This window comes from Blennius ocellaris (assembly GCF_963422515.1).
Source record: "Blennius ocellaris genome assembly, chromosome: 17".
In the NCBI taxonomy this organism is placed as follows: Eukaryota; Metazoa; Chordata; class Actinopteri; order Blenniiformes; family Blenniidae; genus Blennius; species Blennius ocellaris.
Window position 1 is genome coordinate 8,220,745 of NC_137666.1, and position 8,756 is coordinate 8,229,500.

An 8,756-nucleotide genomic window follows, 5' to 3' on the forward strand; every position below is an offset into this window, starting at 1 on the left:
CGTGACCGAGACGAGAGATTCCAGAAAGTGTGAGCGAGGTTAAATCATCCTTTCAGTTTCTCCAGCTCACCGTCGTGTTGGCTCCATAAAAAATCTGCCGGCCTCAGTCCCCGAAGACCGGTTTACATGGACATGCACTCTTTGCCACTCTTTTCAAGCAGGAGCAGCGGCAATTAATCAAAGCTGAAACATCTCAACCTTGGCATTAAAATGAATAACGCATAAAGAGCGAGACGCGTCTGTCCTTTCCCCCCCCTTTCCACTCGATCCATTAGACAAAGTGAGGCGGCGTAGAGGTGGAACACGAGAGAGAAAGAGTGAGCGAGAGAGAGAGAGGGAGAGAGAGCGAGAGAGAGCAGGCTCGACTGTAGCAGACACAAAAGGAGCTGGATTGGCAGATATGGGCAAAATGTGAGACAGACAGAGATTGCAGACTGTGATGAGAGCAGACATGTACAAGGCTCTCCGTGGCCTCCGTCTCCAGGTTAACACGAGCCAGACTTCCCTCCAACAATCAGGAGGCTGCAGAGGAAACAGGCATTGTATTTCCCAGCTGGATGCACTCTGCTGGAAAAGAAATGTGACTACCGTGTTGGGTTGGTTTTCTCCAATACCGGAGTAAGAGAGGAGAATGGTCAACCCGTTGCTATGGAATAGTTTCTGGGAAACCTCCTTCGCCACTGTAATGGACGTTCAACTATATACCTGCAAATTGAAGGGCTTTAAGTGCCAATAAATGTCTATATATAAAGCAAAATTCACAATATTTAACAACTGAAATAATCCCTACGGTGGATAGAATATATAATAAGTTTGTTTATAAGATTGGCGACGGGTGAGTAAATGGATTATTTGCAAAATAACCCAAAATATGACTTATTTTAGAGGTATGTTTACAAAGGCGCGCGTTGGTTTTATTATGCCTTCACATTAAATATGACAATGTTGTTCACGGAGAGGGAGGAAGTCAAGCTTTAACAAAGGTAAAGAGGTGAAACATAACCGTTCTTCTGGGATCGTCGTCCATTCACAATGAATAATCTGGAAGAAACAGAAGGGAGTAACTGATCACTCCTTTCTGTCGTTTGATGTTTGACATGTGATTTCACTGCTGCAGGGGTTAATGGTTGTCGGCGTCGCGTTGACATCATCTGCCGCGTCTTCGGCCCGGGAACCCCCTCGCCGTCTTTATCTCCCGTAATCAGTATCAGAAGATGTCTATCAGATGTTACAGGCAGGGGATGTAATCTCTCACATCAAGGCATCATTAGTCGAACCCGACTCACGCAGTACCTCCTAATACCTTCTCAGCAAGACGAATGAAACAAATTCCCTCATCTCGCTAATTACGCCGCCATTATTTGTCCCTCCTGTGCCAATTACAGCTGTATTGATGAAGACCCCAGATGTGCCATCCCAATCATTAACAGGGCGATGTCGCACGTTTTCTGTGCACTCGCTGGGAGGTTTCACCTGTTTCGGAGCCGCGGGTAGCGGCGGCAGCCTGGCGCACGTCACGCCGGCGTGTGAAATTGATGCGGCTGTCGGCTTCAATTAGAGACATTATGTCTCGGGTCGGAGGAGTGGGATCGGCTCGGAGGGAGGGGCAACGGGGGAGGAGATGGGGTCAGGCAGAGGAAATGTTTTCAGCTCCAACCGAAGGAGGAGGTGAGGCCAGAGGGCGAGGGCGAGGGCGAGGGCGGGGGAGTGAGGGAGCATTCGGGAGGACGAATGCTTAGTCACAGATTAAGAAATGAAACTAAAGTGAGGCTGTGGGCGGCTGACCGGACACACAATTAATTATGAGATTTAAAGGTTTTAACTTTGTTTTTAATCTTCCTGCCAGCCAACTTGTCATCAGAGACCATTTGTTCTGGTTTGACTGTTGATCTCTCACCCAAAACGGAAAAAAACCCCACATGATCTGTTTTACAGGCTGTCATTTGATGACATTTGAGCCTTATTTTAATCTTTTAGTGCTCCAGAGTGTAACCTGCCCGCACCTATAGTCAACTGAAGTGATTTAATAATGTCCTATAAGAACGATGGATGGGTGGTACGGGTGGCTTCACGTATTCGAATGCTTGACTCTTTGTAAATGGAGTGAATTATTAAAAAAAAACAGAAAACAAAAAAAATCTCATGTGAGACGAAATGCTAAACATTTTCGTGAGGCCAAACACTTTGACAAAGAACACGGCAAGCTGCTCAAAGTGACAACAATAAATCCAGTGTGTGCATGTTTGTGTGTGTGTGTGTGTGTGTGTGTGTGTGTGCCTGCCAGGTCACAGTGTGGAGATTTATTGTAAATGCAGATTTGTCTGGACAGATTAGTCAGAACAAAACAAATCAAAGCAATCCCCCTTTTTTTTTTTTTTTGAATGTCAGTTTACACCCGCTGTGTGCTTGTATTAATTACAGGCGCACACAGGAAGTACAAATCCATGGACAATGTAGTCATTTGTATCCCCGCACCACACACCCTCGCCAGAGAAACGATAGCACCATGCTAATGTGACATCTCGTGGCGCCTCGGGGATGGGGATGAGATTACGCCTGTGTGTGTGTGTGCGCATGTATGTGTGGAAGTCATATGGCAGGAAGTTCATTACCGCCTTAGCGCTCAGTGTGAGGCCACCCGGCACAGAGTGTCGTGCTGGGACCCCCTCAGCATGCAGGGAGCTCAGCCTGAGGGGAAACACACCCGCTATGGAGGCCCCTTCCCAGCAGTAGACACATAATACAAACATGAAAGTATAAAGCTGGAAACAAATAATCCAACTGCAATTTACACCTGCTGTCTCCACTGTATGACTGCATACATTATTAACAGTCTCTATATTGTTAAACATCGATATTGTCGTGTGCCCAGGTACACCTGCAGATAAATTGCCTGGGTTAAATGATTTGAATTGATTTGCTTCCTGCAGCGTTTTCATATAATTATTAAAACTGTAAATCTGATTTTGAAACATACTCAGCAAAGAAATGAGCAACAAAAAAAGAAAATAAATATCTATGTATATCAATCCATCTTTGTATTGCAGCTTTATTATTTTCTGAATTTGAAGGGGGGGGGAGAGCAAAAGAAGGCACAAAAAAAAAAAAAAAAAAAATCACCTCCTGTATTTGAATTGGCTGAATTTATCTGTATAGCCGAGTCAGAGCCAGAGGATTATGTGGTGTTGGAGAGCTGTGTGTGTGTGTGTGTGTGTGTGTGTGTGTGTGTGTGTGTGTGTGTGTGTGTGTGTGTGTGTGTGTGTGTGTGTGTGTGTGTTAGATTGAGTGTGGGCCAGAGTGCAGTGAGACACAGGTGTATTAAATTGGGTCAGCGTTTTCATTTCCCAGGGTAATCACACACACACACACACACACACACACACACACACACACACACACACACACACACACACACACACACACACACACACACACACACACACACACACACACATCACCTAGCATACCTCCAGATAAGTAGGATTACAGTTTATTTTTGCATGGAGACAAAAGATTCTAATCCTGAGTCAGACAGAAGGAAAGGAAGTGGGTGTTGTTATTTTCCTTTTTTCTTTCGCTTGGTTTGCGACTGTGTTTGCATTTAAGTGTGTGCATGTGTGTGTGTGTGTGTGTGTGTGTGTGTGTGTGTGTGTGTGTGTGTGTGTGTGTGTGTGTGTGTGTGTGTGTGTGTGTGTGTGTGTGTGTGTGTGTGTGTGTGTGTGTGTGTGTGTGTGTGTGTGTGTGTGTGTGTGTGAGAAGAGTGTTTACATGGCCGGTGGCTCCAAGGTTCAAACTGAAGGCGAGCCAAGTCAAAGGAAGGTCAACCTTTTTCAAAGAGGACCCGGTTTCCGTGCACGCAAGCGGAGTTTGAAGTGTCCGCGCTTGTGCATCTGCTTTGTTTGGTGACCGCCTTTCCTGACGTTCACCTTCACATCCCTCAACTCAATTCTCAGACCATTGAAAGCCGCTCCGGAGCGGAAAGCGGCGAGAACGCCGAGCACAGGCGAAGATCAACAAAAATGAAAATGATACAATGAAAAGTGCCTTGAAAGAGACGTAAAGCTGTTTGATGGCGGACCTGCAACACTGTTTACTAAAAGGAAGCGCGCTGTTACAGTCGACGGGGGTTTGAAGTCCTCACAAAGGAGAGAACATTCACACAAACACATGTACTGACAGATGTGTGCTGCGATGCTTCCGTGCGGAGAGCAAAGGGCAGAAGACCAAATCATTCACGCATTTCCTGTGAAAGTCTTTTTGGAAGCAGTTTAAATGCAGTAAACTCAACTATTTCCTTTTAACTAGAACATGAGGGTTTTTTTCTTCTCCTTGAAAACCTATTGATTCGATTATTTCTTTTAGTTGGTGCCACATTTGTTAGAAAAAAAAACATGCATTTGTGGGATGAGCGGCAGAGCAGAGGTTTTGGTTTTTTTCCCCATTAAAACTCTGAAGACTCAGTATGGAACTAAGCCCAAGAGACCTACGACTTTTACTCGGGCTCCTGTTTTGTGAACTAGTTACAGCTGCCAAAAAAAATCTTGTTTCATCAACTTCAATCCTCCAATAAACAATTAAGAGTCAAAAGGAAAAAGCAGTTTGGCTTTGGCAGAGAAGATTGAGTGTATTTTTCTCGTACTGAACAAACATGCCCAGCTCTGCTCTTCATCCCCCCCCAAAAAATGTTCCGTACAAATGTGGCACCATTTTAGAGAGATATATATATAAAAAGAAGCTTTCTGATGGTATTAGATTGCCAAGAAGCATTATTACAACAAAGAAATAATCTATCAACCATAAAACTAAATCATTCTGCACTTTCTAAACACTCTTTTACACAGATCACAGTTTTTCAAAGTATGGGGCGAGGAGGATTCACACTGAAAAGCCTGGAATCATGATGAGAATGTTTTGTTTTTCTTTAATGCCTCACAGATCTTTACAGCCTGTTCGGTTCAGATAGGAGCCGAGCAAACCAAAAACTGAAAACCCAAGCAAACAAAATCCTGAACCACCAGACGCCCGAACCAACAAACAGAACACACACAAGACGGCCAGCAGATATACCACCGCCACCAGGTGAAGACAATCACGCGCTCAGGCGAGGCTGAAACACACCAGGACAGGAAGCAGCAATCAGACACGAGTCATGGAGCCTGAAATGAGACATGGCGTCCCATACCGTGGAAATCTCTGAAGAAGAAGGAATCCTACATTCGAGCATCAATTTGAGCATCAGTTGTGAAAAAAAAATCTTGTATAGTAGCTCACCTGTACAAGTAAGAAAGAAAAAAAAAGAAACGCATACATTCACCTGCTTCGCTTTAAAGCCGCTCATATATGTCCAGTTGCTCCCATGACTGTAAGACGTCCACTTATACAGCCTCAGTATTCAACAATATTAACGCTCGTCTTGGTAATCACAACCTGTCCGGTGATTTCGCCAGCAGAAACTAATTGAACTCAAAGGCCAGAGGCCGTTCTCACGCAGAAATAATTTGACGTGTCAGCAGGAAACATACTGCCCATTATGTGACCACATAATGATATATTATAATCTGAGCACCTAATGCAAGGAAACTGTTAATTGAATTAATCTAACAATCGTGTTCCCAGTGTAGATTTACTACAGGTGTCGACATTTTCCACATGACCGCGACATAGAGTTCACACTGTATTATTTATGTTGTTACGGAGCCAGATTGAAAAAAAAAAAAAAGACATTGCAATGTAATTTCGGAGCATGAAGTCAACATCATAGGTTTTAAATTTCATTTGCTCCAGTGAATTTCCTCGGGAAAAAGGTCAATCACCGCGAGAATAAACACCGCCGCAGTGGAACCAGAAACAAGTGACCGCATAATAAAGTAAGTGTAAATACAATTTATTCTGCATTGTCACCCAAGTGTCGTCTCAAGGACCCGGCGGGACGAGCAACGCCGAGACCGAGTGTCCCCCAACCACTGAAAGGCAATATGCTTGTGCTCGGCATCAGATTAGAGCTGATTAGAGACGAACTGGGTTTGTTGAGTGGTTGAAGCTACCGTCTTGCGGTTCAAGTCCAGCTGGGGAGTTTGAATGCGTGTGTGTGTGTGTGTTTGTTGTGTGATGGACTGTTGACCTTTCCGGTGTGTACCCTGCCTCTACCTGAAGCAGCTGGGTGCGTCCCGGGCCCCCCCCCCCCGTGACTGTGAACCGGATAAATCTGTACCGAAGACGCATGAATGGACGCGTTTGTTCGTCGAGACGGACACCCACTTGTGAGGAGCCGCGGAATGTGACTTCGCTATGCTTTTTTTTTTATTTTTAAAGGAGAAAAAAAAAAAGCTCCTTCTGAAACATGTTTCACCTGCTGACACTCTTTTCCTCAGTCACTGCAAAGTTTCCACAACCCCTCAAACTTTGTGTATCCCCAGACTGAAGCCGACTTCAACCTGCTGTGGTCGACTCAGCGGCTCGAACTTACATTTACTGTAAATCCGAGGTGACAAGAACACCGCGCGTCTCTGCGTTTCCTTCACTTTTCTTTAATGATGGGTTTCAAACTGTTGGGGCGGGTGTGGGTCTGACAGAGGACAACACACACACACACACATTCCACACACACACCTGTTAGATGCTCTCTGTCAGCGCTGGGTGACACGGCAGGCCGGCAGGACTCACACCTGTCTGCATCACTCAGCACTGAAGCGGCGTAAAAGCAGCGGGACGGCCCCCGCCGCGTCGGCGAAGGGGGGGGATTCATCATTTTCAGCGGCGAGACAGATGATCCGGCAAGTTTGACTCCGTACAGTGACATCGTGAGACTGACGGGACGGCCCTTCTCACCGTCTGTCACGTCAGAGGCCTGAAGGCAGCAGGATATTTGTCACAGGTCACATGTGAGAGCCGGGGAACACGAACAGAGACTTCTGCATGCACGGGTTCGATAAAAAAAACAAAAACAAAAAAAACTGGATGATTTCCCAGAGCTGGACGACCACGGGGAGAAGATGAAAAACGACGAGGGGGATCAACATGGCGGTTGAACCTCAGCCTGCCACGTGCAGATCTTTTAATTTTTTGGGGGTCTTTTATCTGTGCCGTCATCGTGTCACGCTTACTTCTCTGGTATATCTCTGACATTGTTAAGCTACAAAGTGCTGTTTTGTCCATTATTCACCTAAAATGATGCTGTTTACAGTTGGCCATACTTCCTCTTTTGCCTGGATTTGTCCACTTTCCACTTCCTGTTTGGCAGCCTGGTTTTCCAAAGGGACTATTAAACATGTATTTAAACAGGATACTCCACGACAAGATCCAGCCTTTTGACCGGTTCTACCACACTCACAGAGGGAGCAGACGTCAGAGCAGATTTGCTTCTATTGTGCAAACAAAATAACAAAACACGAGCCTTTTAGAGGAGCTGAAGAAGAAGAATTCCCTCATTTGCCATCAGTGCCGTTTTATTTACTTATTTATCCAGAAAATATTGAGAAAAAAATGGCTTGTTATTCCATTATTGTATGCTGAGATGAACTCTTTGCCACTCGTTAAAGAGAGATTATTTTTAGCACAAAGAATGTTGAGGAACCTCTGACTAACCTCAGGACAGAAAAGCCGATGAACTCAGACCGTGGCTATTCTGCTGCTGAGAGGTGGGAGCAGAACAGATCTGCTCTACACAGGAAGTCCGATTACCATTAAAAGTGCAGACAACCCAACCCAAGTGCATTGTGGGATTTTCCGGCGGTAGAATCTCTTCATCATTGCTGCTTGACAACATTCGCAGATCACTCCTGCCGAGTCCAAAAAGGAAGAAGCACTCCGGCTCCAGCAGAAATAACACTGGCATTTTCTTTTTCGCACTCCGACGACGCAAAAGAAAATCCAGCTGTTCGTCTACGTCAGCCGAGACAGGTGCCGGGAGAAGTACAGGGATTCATTCATCAATCTGAAGCTCCGAACCTGCGACAACTGTGAAACACACACCACACACACATAGGCAGAGAGAGAGAGAGAGAGAAACAGCTGCACTCTGATGAATGCCCTATATTCATTCCACAGGAAGTCGCTTCATCTGTCACCACTGATGCAACCCTTCCACTCTCCTCATTCAACACACACACACACACACACACACACACACACACACACACACACACACACACACACACACACACACACACACACACACACACACACACACACACACACACACACACACACACACACACACACACACACACACACACACACACACGGCACAACTCTTTTTCTCTGATTATACTCCCAGCTGGTCTCTGCGACAAATGCTCCTTTGATGCATCTTCCCGGGGGCCAGAACCACCATCAGCACTCTCTTCCTCCTCCTCCTCCTCCCTTCTTCCACTTCTTCTCTTTCTCACTCACTGCTTCCTGCAGGACCTTGAAGTCTTCTCCAGACCCCCCCCCCCCCCTCCCCCACCACCGTCCTATCCATCCCCCGTCTCCGTCCTCCAGCATCATTCGGATTCATCCTGCACAGTTTGATGTCCACCTCACGATCATTTGTTTTTATTAGAGTGGGAATACGAGGCGTGGACAGACGTAAAACTGCATCTGCACCACTCCGCCATCACAGTGATGGGAGCCGTGTTTATTCTTTTCACCTTTGCAAAGAGAAAGCCATCAGGAGGCACAGAGATGATGTCGTATATCGGTGTTAATCGGGGAGTTTGACAAAGAACGAAGTGCTAATCACCCACCGAGGAGGCAGATGCCATTATTTCCACTGC